At 39.5% G+C, this 15274-nt stretch overlaps 1 non-coding gene across 1 annotated transcript; it reads right to left on the bottom strand.

Annotated features, from left to right (window-relative positions):
- Positions 1 to 14785: 14785 nt before the first annotated feature.
- On the bottom strand, positions 14786 to 14976 carry LOC143653545 (U2 spliceosomal RNA). The gene has a single exon (XR_013161358.1). It is a non-coding gene; the product is annotated as a U2 spliceosomal RNA (small nuclear RNA).
- Between the last annotated feature and the right edge of the window lie 298 nt (positions 14977 to 15274).

Below are 15274 nucleotides of genomic sequence, written 5' to 3'. Positions count from 1 at the left end.
TGGATAAAGTCTGGAACACTCCTTCTCTGGCCTCTGAAACTCTATATGGTGGCTTCATTACTCTCAAACCAGCTCACCTTACATGGAACGCATGTATGTACTCAGGGTTCCATCCCAACATTATAGATTCACAACCAGGGATGGAAGGGGATTTAAAAAGTGCTCAGGAAGGACTGTGATGGGCTCATCTTTGTTTCCCATCCCTTGATCCAATTAATGAGGCAAGGGCAGAGTGTGGTACTATGATCAGAAGAGTTTGGATCATTTGCACCCTCATGTGGTCTGATTCTGTGTTAACAGAAATCAGATTGTACGGGCGTGGGCACCCATAAATCTATAAACCACCTCATTGGTCTGTACATGGACACATGAGACTGTCTAAAAGCTGGTTAGAACCCTTGCTTCCCCAGTTCTAGACCTCAGCCTCCTCTAAAGGGCCACATGGGATAGGCATAGAGAATTTGAACAGAGTAATGCTTTGCTGCACTCAGTTTGTAATGGTAATGCAATCTCAACATGCATTTTTTGTTTTCCTTTTTATTTTTCCTTTTGTACAATACTTTGCTTCTCATGGTCCCCAAGGATTAATGAGTATGCAGGAGAAACAACTCAAATAAATTAATAATATAGATAGTTACTATTAATACATTATGCATACTAATAATCAAGAAACATTAAACTAACTGTTACAATTTACAAACAATGTTTCATGATTCCTTCTACCTTCTTGTCACAGAGTTATGCATTATTAATTCATTCAAAGAATATATTTTGATGCTACTCTATGATAGAGATTATTCTGGGTCTGGAAATACAATGGTAGTGAACAAGGAAAATAAGATCCTGCCTTCGCTGACTTAATATTTAGTTGGGTGAGGGGAGAAAGATAAAAGGATGAGCAAATAAATAAATGCTGAAGATAGATCGGTAATAATTCATGAGAACAAAATAAAATGAAGAATGTGATGGAACTTAGCTAATGAGGGTTGAGCTGCCTTAGATTGAGTGGCCAGGGCTTGCATCCCTGGGTGATGCTTGAGTCAAGCTATGAAACCCAGGAAAGAACTTCCCATGAAGATGTGGAAAATCTATTGATAACAATGTGTCTCTACTTCTATACATGAATATAGATGTTATAAGCTTCTACTGCTCTTAGTTTCTGCTTCCTCTTGTCTTTGTCTTATATGTTGTTTGGACTCTCTCAGCATTCTCATGGTTGTTCGAATTCAGGTCCCACTACTAATGGCTAGAAATTTTTAAGTTCACACTCCTAGAGGAGTTAACCTGATTGGTCCAGCTCATCTCTTCTTACAGTTTTACTAGCCGTCCATTGGATCTGCTGCTCTTGAATAAGTGCTCCAACTACAGCCCAGGCAGCTATGGGTGGCACGAACAGGTGGCATGCTTATTATGTTCAGCATGTGTTGTCCACTCAGCAGGGGCAGTGTGGAAAATTTTAAGTAGAAAATTTTTTTGGTTGAAAACACCATAACTGAAATACCTAGCATTAAGCACCATCTATATGCCAAATATCATACTTAAAGATGAGTAAATTCTGGAATCCACATCTAATGGTGGTCCATCAAAAAGCATCATTTTCAATGCAAAGGGTTTCTGGCCAATCCGGTTGTCCCAGTGTCTTCTTTGGTAAATATTATTATCCTGACACCATCTTCCCTATATTGCACATTCATCTACACATCTGTCTCATTCTACTTGTAACTGAAACCAAAAGAGTTAAGTGAATTGCCCAAAGTTAGGATCTTCTGAGTTCCTATTCAATGCTACTTAAAAGGTAGTTCAGGAATCAACAGCATTAACATCCTCTAGGAGTTTGGGAGAAAGGCAAATTATTCGGTCCTCACTTGGGACTTACTGAATCAGATAGTCTGAGAGTGAGACTCAGGAAAGTGTTTCAGCAAGCTCTCTAGATGACTAAAGTTGAGAACCACTGTTTTAGGCCACTTTTCTTTTGCCTATTCTGCCTATACTGGGGGAGTATTAGTAAACCTTATTCTGCCCCATACCCTCCCAGAAAAATCCCAGCCTAAGTCCTTGACTTCCTCCGCTTTATGCTGCATAGCATCCATCCTATCATTCAGTTAGTATCTGCATTGCCCTAGGAAAGTGGTGCTTATCTGGGATAAATTTATCTCCCTTTGGAAATAGCGTATGGAAACATTTTTGATTGTCAGGACCAGTGGAAGGGTTGCTACTGACCTTTAGTGAGTAGAGACCAGGGATGCTGCTAAACATTCTATAATACACAGAACAGACTTTCCATAACAAAGAATTATCCAGCTCATAATATCAATAGCTCCCTGTTGAGAAAACTTGTCCTAGAGAATTCTAGACAATTGATCAGGATGCCTCAGGGTAACTTTGCATCCTTTCTTCCCTTTCTGTTTCCCAAAGTAATAGCCACTTAGGAATGGCAAATTTTGTTGCTAGGCAGAGAAAGATCCTGATTTTGAACTTGATTCAGGAAAAGAAACTTCCACTTGACAGTGGCATCACAATACGTCACTCCACCGTCATCCATCATCTTCATTTTATTTTTTTACTTATGGCATAAGTCAGTGTCACCCCCATTAATATTTCACTTTTAATAAAATACATGTCCTTTAAGTGTCATAATATCCCCTCCAGGACTCATATGTGATACCATGTAATTTCTCTTGAATCTAGGGTTTGGCTTGGAGAATGCCTTAAATTTGTTTTCCAGTAACAGGTCATAAATCAGCATTCTTGCCAACTGATCACCAGACCGTTGCTGCTTTGCAATAAATATTCCCCAGCTCACAAACATTTTACTTTGGAAAGTTCTCATTTTTAAAACTTTTAAGCTGAAGCAGTGACCCTATAAACAGGCAGTGAAATCTACAACCCTAATTGGGGAAGTTGTAATTTTAATTCTGTTTTAGCAATAAAATAAATAATTGAATAAAGAAAATACAAATTAAAGAGTGCCTGGCTTATCAAAGCAGAATCTGAGATGAAAGTCTGTGATGAGTTTATTTGGGAATGTGATTGCAGAGAGCAGAAACAAGGGATGGTTTGTGGCAGAGGTTGGGAGGGGACACGGAAAGGAGGGAGACCCCTAAGAAGCCCGCATCATGAGTGGGCCACCTAACAGGAAACTGGTACCTCCATGCCATGAACTTTTGGGAAACCTTATGAGATTTATCTCAGAATCAACTCGTTGGTTACAAAGGGGAAAGCATCTGTCTTGATAGTTTCCAACCATCGCTGCTCAGGTTTGCTCCATAGGATATCTACTTCCCCAAATTTTACCTGTGAGTGTTGTTCCAGAAAAGTCCAGAAGTACAAAGTCAGGAGGGTCTAAAACAAAAAGATATCACACTGTACCGGTCAGAAAATATGGTGGAAGCCTGCACAGAACAAGCAGGTAAAAGCTGCAATGAGGGGTAAGACCAAGAATGTTTGGAAAAGTGATCAAAAGGTATTCAAAACTAAGTCCTTCAATAAAGCATTCAATCAAATTTAGTTATATAATTCAAAAATGTGTCGTGTATTTTTAATTTGGCATACCTAGTCTTCTTATTGTGCTTTGCTATATTTTACTTTGTAAATATTGCATTTTTTGAAAATTGATCATTTGTGGTAACCCTGCATTGAACAAGTCTATTGGCACCATTTTTCCAACAGTATGTGTTCACTTCGTGTCTCTGTGTCACATTTTAATTAAGGTCAAGGTATGTACACCATTTAGACATAATGCTATTACTCACCTAATAGACTTCAATATACTATGAACATAAATTTATATGCACTAGGAAACCAAAAAAATTGTGTGACTTGCTTTATTGTGGTGGTCTGGAACTGAGCTTGCAATATCTCTGAGGTACACCTGTATATATAACCATGTAAGTAAACCATGTAAATATGGGACACACACATGTGCACATATAGACACATCTAACTAACAGCTAAAAATTTAAATATATACTTATGCACATGTTAAACACATACGATGTTTGCTAATAGTCAGAGATATTCAATATTTTTCTTGTCAATAGCTTAACGCTGAATAAAAAGTATGGCTACTCTCATTTTAGCTTTATGTAAAGGAATGGCTATTTGACATTGACATGGATATAATGTGTGGCTACACTTCTTTATTGGAAATACATGACAAAGTGGGCCCTTCTAATCATGGTTAGCTTCTCACATTCTTGGTATAAGATATTCAATAATGACTTTTTTCTACTGATTAGATTTAATAGCATTAGCTCTAGAATCTAATTGCATCTACTTAAATTCTTTCTGCAAAGAGTACTATTTGTATGAACTTGGGCAAGTTATTTAACCTTCATGTGCTTCATTTTCTCATTTGTAAAATGGATATATATACACTATGGATATATATACAGTACCTATCTCATAAGATTATTGTGGGAATAAATGGGTTAAAGTGCAAAGCACTTGGAATGAGGCCTGATATACACTATGTGTTCTTTTAGTATTTTAGCTATTAGTAGCTAAGATACGTTGGTATTGTTTTCACATTTGCAACTAAAATTATATAGAAAGACGGTGGTAGAAGAAAGAAGATGGAATTAATTTGTCTGACTTTTCTTAGGTTTATTGTCTACCACACAGTGACCCAAGGCGAGCAACCACTTTGAAATATATGTTGTTGCTGTTCTTTTAAGCACTTTTGTATCCTAACTTTAATTCAGAGTCACTTGTAAAGTATTTCAGAACATATTTAGCATTTTTCACTTGGGAATTGCTGAGTCAGACCTTGGAGCTAATGAATAGAGCAGAGCCATTAAAGTAAAACTCCAAGAAATGCTAAAAGCAAAATATGACTTCAGTGGCTCCTTGGGAGTGAAGGTGGAGGAGGGGGATACACTAACAACCTGTGGTCAACTCCTCTTGGGCCAAAGTGACCTGTGCTGAACACTGTGCTAAGATCAGATGTACAAAAGCTAGAAAAGAGAGTCTCAATTGAAGGAGCTCAGTTTAATAACACAGCCCTTACTCTTTATACCCACACTTTTAATGAATTAAATAAATGAAACCATTTGAGGCCTCAAGCAAAATAAAATAAAGTGGAAATTGAGCCAAAGGAACTGTTTGGTAGAAAAAATATGATTAAAGGGGTATTTTATGGAGGGTTAGAATTTCCTACAGAATTCAGTCAGAACTGCTGTACTTGTATAAATGCAGCCTCCTGTGAGCCTCACCAACATGGATATTGCTTCAGTCATCTACCACTATAATAAACCGTCCCCCAACTCAGTTGTTTGACACAGACAACTATTTTATTATCTCTGAGAATTCCTGAGTTGTCCAGCCTCAGCTTGGTGGTTCTTCTGCTCCGTGGGATAGAGGCTGTTGTTGCAGATGGTGAGAATGCACTGGCCTGGAGTGTGCAGGGTGGCTCTCTCATGTGGTTGGTAGTTGCTGTCTGTCAGCTACGAGCTAGCTGGGGCTGCTGACCCTACCACCTCCACGTGACCTTTCCATGTGGTTCAGACTTCTTCTAGGAGGATAATTATATTTGGAGAGTGAGTGACCTAGGAATAAGCATTCTAAGAAGCAGGAAGCTGAAGCTGCCAGTTCTCTTATGATCTGGGCTAAAAAGACCTTCGCTGTCCTTTCTTCTGCATTCTATTAGTCAACTTAGTCACAGGACCAGCCCGGGTGAAGGGGAGAGAAAATAAGCTCCTCTTGGTATAAGGTGTGGCATGGTGTGTAAGGAGGGGAGGATATTTGGGAAACCATATTCAGAAACTAGCTACCACAGGCATCTTAAGAGGAGAATTGATTAATGATAAATAATCCAGCACAAGGCTTGCTAGAATTTGTGGCTTTAGAAAGGCTATTTTAACCTCAAATTTAAATTATAATGCAGTAGAGTTTGTGAACACAGTAGAAAAGAGTGCTAACCTCCATTCAAGACTCCTGCTTAGAGCAAAATATAAATTTAGTATTTCCACTTTGCATAGATGTATTTGTTCATTTGCCATATAAACCATAAAGATTAGCCAGGACCAATAATTCCCTGGAGACTGCCTTGCTGATATTGTATGTAAGATAAGCTTGCCAAACACTTTGAGGCAAGCTTCATGACTTTTGGCTAAACATGATGTTCTGCTGCCAGGACTCTATCAGGCATAAAGGGCTATTTAGGAGGTGTATAGTTCGCTAAGTGCCAGAATGTGATATACCAGAAACAGAACGGCTTTTAAAAGGGGGAATTTAATAAGTTGCTAGTTTACAGTTCCCAATTAAAACAAGCCTTAAAAAACGTCCAAGCTAAGGCATCCAGGTAGAGATACCTTGTTTCAAGAAGGCCAGTGACATTCAGGGTTTCTCACTAGGCTGGAAGGGCATGTGGCAAAATCTGCTAGCTTTCACTTCCAGCTTCTTATTTCATGAAGCTCCCCAGGAGGTGTTTTCCTTCCTCTCCAAAAGTCACTGGCTGGTGGACTCTCTGCTTTGTGGTTCTGCGGTGTTCTCTGCTCTCTGAGAATCTCCTCATCCTCCCATTGTTCTCAAAAGGAAGTTTCTACTTCGTGGTTTTGAAGCATTCTGAAGCTTTCTTCAAAATACTTCTTCTTTTATAGGATTCCAGTAAACTGATCAAGGGCCACCTGGAATGGGTAGAGACACATCTGCATCTAATCAAGTTTAATACCCGCACTTGATTGAGTTTCATCTCCATGGAGATAATCTAATGAAAAATTCCAACATACAGTACTGAATAGGAATTAGAAGAAATGGATGCCTTTACAAAATGGGATTAGGATTAAAGCATGGCTTTTCTAGGGTACATACATTCTTTCAAACCAGTATAGGAGGCAATTCCCAATCAAGCTCTACTCTGATAGAGAAGGGACAATAGTCTAATCTTAGTCCCTTGGGATGAGAAGAGACTGGAAGAAGAGCTATAGAGAAATGGAAAGAGGATTATAAATAATCGAAAGGTGTAAACTTTTAGGAGCAATTGAAACATTCACACCCTGTGTGAGGAAGAAATATCACATTAATTGAACAACTACTATGTACTTGGAAATTTGCCTAGCTCTTTACGTGTATTATCTCTTTGATTTTCATACCACCTCGAACAAGAAATATACCATCCTTTCCATCTTTAAAGTAAGGTATGTAAGGTTCACAGAGATTAACAGTCTTCAAAGGCCATAATGATAATAAGTAGCCAAAGCAGAACTGGAATGCATGTTTGTGTAACATTCCCAAGATCAGGTTTCCATTTGCTTTGGTATGAGACCATCAGTTGCCAAAAATACAGTTCGTCTATCAGATCCAGTTGGACAAATACAAGCACAGGCATCTACATTCACTCCATGTCAGTCATTTTTGAGCACTGGCAGTACCAGAAAAATGCACTTGATATTTCAAAGCAATGATCCTGACAGGGCAGATGAGACAGCTGGTATCAATTTTCTGGCCAACTAAAAAAATAAACAAATCTTAAGCACAGCCATCCACAAGTTGGTGTGGGAATCATTTATTGAATCAAATAATTTTCTGTCAGTGTCTGTAGCAAGTTAACTAACTAAGGCAAATGAGACAAAACAGACTCAAGAGAATCATATGTGATTATCCTTTTAAGTAGACTTTTAATTGTGATGTGCCCCTGCTCCTAACCTCCTGGACATTCAAAGCCTGAATCGTTGATTGCATACTTAGGATTCACAATAATAGAAAGTAGTACAAGGCAAAAGATTACTCTCAATAAAAAATGATGTGAAAGAAAACAGAAGATTGTGGATAAATACTGCATATTGTCTCTGTTCTCTGCTATACAATATGATGCTAAACCCACATGGACCCTGCTTTCTAGACATATCGGGGATGGTGTAGGGGTTCTGCATCAGAGCCCTGGGTCTGTCACTGCTTTGGGACTTTGGGGAGATCCTTAACACCTCTGAGTCCACACGTTCTCATTAAGATGCAACTAGCATTCATTTTGTACTCTTTTTAAGTGACAGAAACTTCCATATACCTAATCTCATTTACTCATTGTAGGTAACCTGCCAAGAATCCTGCCACCTTGGTGATATTGTCCCTATTCTTCAGATTGAAAATCTAAGGTTTAGAAAGGAAAAATGTTTTTCTCGAGGTTATATTAAAGAACTGAACCAGGTCAGCCGACCCCAAGTCCTGGGCATTACCTACCACAGTAGAATGGTCGTGGCTTCTCCACCCAGCTAAGGCCAGATGTTCCTGATTTCAAAGTAAGGATCAACCAGTGGCTAAGACTGTTCAAATTTACCTTTCTGTCTGGTGAGCTCTGTTCCACCAGCAACAATAGACCACTTAGATTTTTAAGTTGTCCTTCTCTCCATCCTATCCAGACTTCACTAAGGTCTGATGATCCTCTGTGATAAACTTTCTTGACTCTCATTTCTCTCATTCTCATTCCACTGCCTTAGTTCTGAGAACCTCTCCTCAGCCCATGTAAAAGCCTCTCCTGGCCCGGGCCTCCATCTCACCTCCCTCTAGTCCATTATCACTGCCCTGTTGACTGCTTGGCTTTCTTCATTGCAGCCCTTTCTCCTCTGTAAACCCTTGAGTTGCTTCCTATCAAGGATTGAAACATGTCCCCCTTAAAAGGCATCTTCAAATCTTAAAACTCGTTCCTGTTGATGGGAACCCACTTGTAAATAGGACCTTGAAGTGGCTATTATCAGTTAAGGTGCGGATTTATTTGTGAATAGGATCTTTGAAGATACTATTTAGAGAAGGTCAAATTGAATTGAGGTGGGCTTTAATCCTCTGACTGGAAACTTTACAAGACAAAATTCAGACACAGTCAGAAAAGCCAGAAGAGCAACAACAAGAACACAAGAAAGAGGTTGCCACGTGACAGAGGACTGCTGCCGCCAGAGCACTACTGACTCCAGGAGAACTCATGGCTTTGCCAACAACTTGATTCTGGATGTATAGCCTCCAAAACCATGAGACAATAAATGCTTGCTATTTAAACCAATCCCTGACTCATGGTGTGGTATTTTTCATACAACTGTGGGAAATTGTCACCTTCAGTCTTCCAGGATCAACTCACAAACAGTCCTGACCCCATCCTATCCCGTCCACAGCAATTCAGTCAGCATCTGTCATTTGTCCAAACACTCCAGGCAACTTCATGCCTCTGCGCAGATATCTCTGCCTGGAACCTTACTGTCATCTTAGGCAATGAAAGATTTTCGTCATCCATCCTTGAAAGCTCAGCTGCTTTGTGATGTCTTTCCTTTCACTTCTTCTCCTTATTAATATCCACCTCCTGTTTACACAGATCTACTACTCACCCACAATTGTCAATTTATAGGGGTTACTGTGAGGAGTTCCCCAAGACTTGTAAATGAGGGGAGAAAATGGTTCACCTTAAAACCAACATATAAAGGATCAAGCCAGAGATGTGCAAAGTCATGTAAAAGGGACAGAAGAGCTTAAAAGCTGGAAAGATTTGGTTTTAACAAATTTTAAACACTTGACACCAGATTTGCTTTGGCATTGAGATTTTGGGGAGAAATAAATGCGTATACCACACGTTATATAATATCCCCAGTATAACGTGTCAGGAACATACAATATATTTCTGTCTAAATCTCATCACAGGAGGCGTAAAAAAAAAATTATGAAAAGTTTCACGTTTGCTCCACTCAGATAAACTTACCATAGCTTTTGGTTTTCAGATCTTCGGGGAATTCAGAATTCTGGATAATGCATTATGAACCTGAATAAAGACATTTTCAATCAGAAAAGCAGGCAGTCAACCAAGCAAGCATATAATATGGAGAAGCATGGAGTAAATATGAGTTGTGTCCACTCAAGCACTGCCGAGAATGAGGAAGAAATTGCTGATGGATTTTGAGTATTCTGAATCCATTGTCAAGATCACCACTGTGAAAAAATGTGTTGGACTATCTCAGCCTGAGACTATTACAGTTTTTTCATCTGCACAGTTATATTCCAGAACCATTCTCCCCAAGCCACTGGGTTATTATTACTCTTGGCCTATACCTATATCAAATGCCTACACAAGAGAATATGCTTTTATTAAAAATTAAAAATCTGACGTTGTGGTTTTATGTTACAGTCCACCCTTGAGAGATAGGAGGACAATCAACTCCTCTTTCCATTTATTAGTTTATTCAGCAAACATGTACTGAAAACCTTGGTGAGCCAATGACTCAAAGTTACTGGGTCTTCTGAATCTGACCACACAGGCTTGGACCACACAGTGGGTCTGCTGATGTGATGGCTGTGGCCACCCTCTGAGGTGTCTTTGGAGCCAGGCTGCTGGGTTCTACCAGGTGTTAAGGGCCCAGGCTTGCCAGGTTCAGGGCATCTGAATGGTCCTTTTTATAGTTTAACTTTCTACATTAATCACAATTATTTGAATTGCAGCAAATATCAATTATTTCACATAACTCAAGGTACAAGTAATGCCACTTTTTTAAAAAAAGAAAGTTTCCTTAATTCAACTTGGACTTACCTTGTATCCCCATCTCTACCTTTCCTGCATTGTCAAGAAAAAACTCATGCCATCAAAGGTACATGCATGTATGGGGGGATGGGGGGAAGTTGGGCATGATGGTTTGACATACACAACCAAGAAGATAAGTCCCTGGTTTTTCCAATTTGTTTTTGCTGTCACCACCAGACAGTGCCATTGCCCCCTCTAAGTGTCCACTGCCTCTCAGCTGCTCCAGCTCTAATGAGATCTTAACTACCAAGGTTTGTGAGGGTCCACAAAGGAGGGTGAGGTTCGGTGAAGAGGAGATTCTTTCCTTTCTTGTCTAAGTTCCCAAGCATGTGGCTCTAGGTGCCCATTCCTTGAGGAATACTCCATGCACCCAGCCAATAACCATTTTAGTCTAAGACCTTCCATCCTGGATACATTGGGCTCAAGTGGTTTAGGAATGTTCTTTGAAAGGAACCTACAAACTCCACTTCTCATCTTAAGGCTAAGAATCCACTTAGCTGCCTTTGGAAAATAAATATAAATTCTTTCAAGGAGACTCAAAGATTTAGGGGACAATCTGTATTCAATCATTACTCCTTTTTATGTCTTAGGGGAAATAAACATAAGACTTTCTAACTTCAATTACCTGCCTGGAAATATTGTCATATTTATTATTCCAGCAGGAAACAGCTGACATACTCAAATTAGAATAATTTGAGGAGAGATTAATAAAGGGACTATTTACAAAGGTGCAGCCAATATGTAGGAAAATCCCATCATGTATTAGTTATCTATTCTGCCTAACACATTACCCTAAAACATAGCAGCTTAAAACAACAAACATTTATTATTTCAGTTTCTGTGGGTCAGAAATTCAGGTGCATCTTAGCTGGTGTCTCTGGCTCAAGGCCTGTCATAGGGCTATAGTTGAGCTGTCAGCTAAGGCTGTGGTCTCATCTGAAGACTTAACTGTGACCAAAATAGCTGCTTCAAAGCCAACTCACATGGTTGTTGGCAGGTCTCCATCACTTGCCACATGGCAGCTGGCTTCCCCCAGAGCCAGTGATCTGGGAGAGAATGGACAAGACAGAAGTCAAAGTACTTTTATAACCTTATCTTGGAGGTGACATTCTCTCCCTGTCTTTCACCAGATTCTCTTCATTAGAAGTGAGTCACTACGTGCAGACCACACCCAAGTAGAGGGGATTTGACAAGGATGTAATACTAGGAAGCAGGGATCAGCGGGCATCTTAGAGGCTGTCCACCAACCATAGAATTGTGAGGTAGGCCAGGGTTAGTTCTAGCTGAGGTGTTTCTATCCTTCATAAAAGGGGGAAGGGGAGACAGCAGTTTCCAGAAGGTGGAAGCCTGGATTCATGTGAAAAGGGCAGCTTTGAGAATCACTGTGGTCTTGTGTCTAGGCAAACAAATATTCCAAACAAATTCACAGGGAGGATGCTAGAGGAATAAGGACCTCTCTCTTCTCCCTCTCTCTCCCATCACTTACCTGGGTTCCCAACTGGCAAAGCCAGCCAGATGCCTAGAGGTAAAGGGGCACTTTGATGTAATCAGGTCAACCTCCTGATGAGAGTCAGAAGGCTGGAGAGTAGGTTGGGAGGCAAAAAGAAGATATATAGCCCATGACATTCCAGGATCTGGAATGTTTCCTGTCAGGGACATTCAGGTCCCAGGAAATCAGATTTTAAAGGTTGATTTTAATGATTATTTTTTAAGCACAGAATTATCTTACCATATTATGAATTTCTAGTCCACATTTATCTTTACATACCCTGCACTAACATTAGCCTATTCCAAAATAGTTCTCAAAAGTCACAGCCCTACCAGAACAGCTTAGTTGTTTTTTTTTTTTGTTTTTTTTTTTTTAACTTTGATTGGAGCCAGATCTCTTTTTTGGTTACTTTAAAAATTGCTATTGTAGCAATGTTAACTTTCAGAGCTGCACAATTCCAGCTCTGAATATCAGGTGTCATAGAGGTATTCAATGTTCCAAGGAAATACCAGCTTATACACATATAGCACAGCATCTCAGAATTTAGAAATATACTCACAACTCTGGACTAAGTGTGGCTGCTATAAGAGCTTACATTATAGGCTCCAGTTTTCTTATAAGTACTTTCTAAAAGAGACCGTACTATATTTGTTCTTTTCTTTCTGGCTTATTTTGCACAGTACTATGTCCCCAAGATTCATTTACTTGTTGCATACCTCATGGCTTCATTCCTGTTTGTTGTCACACAATATTCTATCATACGTATACATCACAGTTTGCCATTCTGCGTCTCAGTAATTGTGCCTTTTGGCCCCTCCTTTAGATAATGTCCAAAATAAACAATCCATGTCTCACAGTGTCCTCACCCTGTTGTACAATCATGAGCATTCGCAATTCTCGGTAGGTTTTATTGGTCCAAAGAGACAAAGAACTGATGAACGCATTCTCACCAAATATCAAATCTAAACCTTCCCCTGTCTCTTGTCCCTCCCCCCCACCACCAATGACTAGCCCCGGTTACTGCTGTGGCACTGTTGATGTCTTCCTGTTAACTATAGGCCATAGCATGTTGGTTTTTTCCCTGTAAGAGTCCTCTATTATTGACTCTTTGTACAACATCTACCCTTTGAAATAGTTCATGTAAGAACCTATTTACAATTGTAGAGTTAATGGTGGGGTACACAATTCTGTTCAACCACTTTCCATCATAGCCACCTTCACTGTGGCAATGTTACTTATCACCCCACCAATCAACTATCGTCATTTCCATCTGCTCCCTTACATTTAAGCTCAACCTCAATGGGTAACTACTGTCCCATCTCTAGCTTCTGTACATCTTTAAATCTCCTGTAATCTACTTTGTAAGTCTGAGTTTACTTTGTAAGTCTGGTAAGTTTACCTTACCAGAATCATAATAGTGAGATCAAGCAGTATCTATTCTTTGTGTCTGGCTTATTTCACTCAGCATTATATTCTCAAGGTTCATTCATCCTGTCATGTGGTTCAGGACATCATTTCATCTTACTGTTGCATAATATTCCATCATATGTTTATATCACATTTTGTTTATTCACTCTTCTGTTGATGGGCACTTGGATTATTTCCATCTCTTGGCAATTGTAAATAGTGCCACTATGAACATTGGTGTGGAAATGTCTGTTCGTGTCACTGCTTTCAGCTCTTCTGAGTGTATATTAAGTATTGGAATTGCCAGGTCATAGGGCAACTCGACACTTAGTTTTCTGAGGAACCACCAAACCATTTTCCACAGTGGCTGTACCATTATACATTCCCACCACCAGTGAATGAATATTCCAATTTCTCCATATCTTCTCCAACATTTGTAGTTTCCTGTTTATTTAATGGCAGCCATTCTTATAAATGTGAGGTGATAGTTCAGTGTAGTCTTAATCTCCATGTGCTTTTTAGCCATTTGTATTTGCTTTTCAGAGAAATGTTTATTCATATTCCTTGCCCACTTTATAATTGGATTGTTAGTTCTTTTATTGTTGAGCTATATAATTTCTTTATGTACACAGGATATCAAATCTTTAACTCATAGTGGTTTCCAAATATTTTCTCCCATTGAGTTGGCTGCCTCTTCACCTTTTGACAAAGTCTTTTGAGGTGCAGAAGTACTTGATTTTGGGGAGTTCCCGTTAAATTTTTTATTTTTTATTTTATTGCTTGTGCTTTGGGTGTAAAGTTTAAAAAAACTACCTCTTACTACTAGATTGAAGGAAAATCAGAATACAGGGCAAAAGATGATAGTGTATGTATTCTATTTTTTCTTTTTCTTTTTTTTTTTTTTATAGAGAGGTAAAGAACATGGTGCGTGGGGGGTGAAGACAGAGAAAGGTGGCAGGTAAGGCAGAAGGTGATCAGAGAGTATGATGCTAGTAACAAAGGGGGCTACAACCACGGGGAAGCATAAGACCGAGGATAGAACAGAGAGTGAGCCAGCAGCAGCTGACGCAGTTTGACGGTGAGAAGGAGAAGGTCTCTCGCAGGTTGGAGAAGGTATCAAACAATGGACCTGTATGCAGCACAAGTGAAGTGTCCTCACACAAGACTTACTACCCAGCATTTATTACTTGCGCGAAACTTGGGTTGGCCATCCCCATGAAGAAAAGACGTGAGAGCAGCAAGAAAAGAAAGAAAGAGACGAGGGAGAAAGGACAGCACAAGCAGCTCAGCAGGAAAGACACGAAGGGACCTGAGGACATCCCCGGTGTGATAAAAAAAAAAAGGAACAAGCCCGAAGAGCAAGGAAAAGTCAAGTCTGTCAGTTCACATTGCAATTGAGGAGGGGGTGCACCGTTCCTGGAAGTATTGCAATACCAGGTCGATGCGTGGAGTGGACGGAGCAAGCTCCTATTCCATCTCCTTGTTCCAAAAATCCATTTAATATATTGTCCTCGGATAGAGGACGTATCAGATATTAAACTGATAAGAACAGATACTACACTTGATCTTAGCCAAAAGGCTGAGAAGCGATAGTGTATGTATTCTAGAGCTTCACCTATTATTTGAGACCAAAGGCAGAGAGCTTTACTTGAATCTAATTTAATGTAATACACAATCAATATCAACCTGCCTGGATACCTCATTTTAACAACCTAAATGCATGGAACCCAGTACGAGAATGAGGCCTTGTAATTCTGTAAAATTCAGTGTAATATCCAGATTCTTCCCAAATTACAGTGGGCTGATAATTAAAAAGTATTATTAGAGTCCCTTGTAGGACTGGAGAAAAAAAATATGGAACCATTAAACTTCCCCATCTGGGAAAGCCC

Source organism: Tamandua tetradactyla, chromosome 1, assembly GCF_023851605.1.
Source record: "Tamandua tetradactyla isolate mTamTet1 chromosome 1, mTamTet1.pri, whole genome shotgun sequence".
Taxonomy (NCBI): domain Eukaryota; kingdom Metazoa; phylum Chordata; class Mammalia; order Pilosa; family Myrmecophagidae; genus Tamandua; species Tamandua tetradactyla.
The sequence above is the reverse complement of the archived record's forward strand: the minus strand, read 5'-3'. Positions and strand labels throughout refer to the sequence as shown.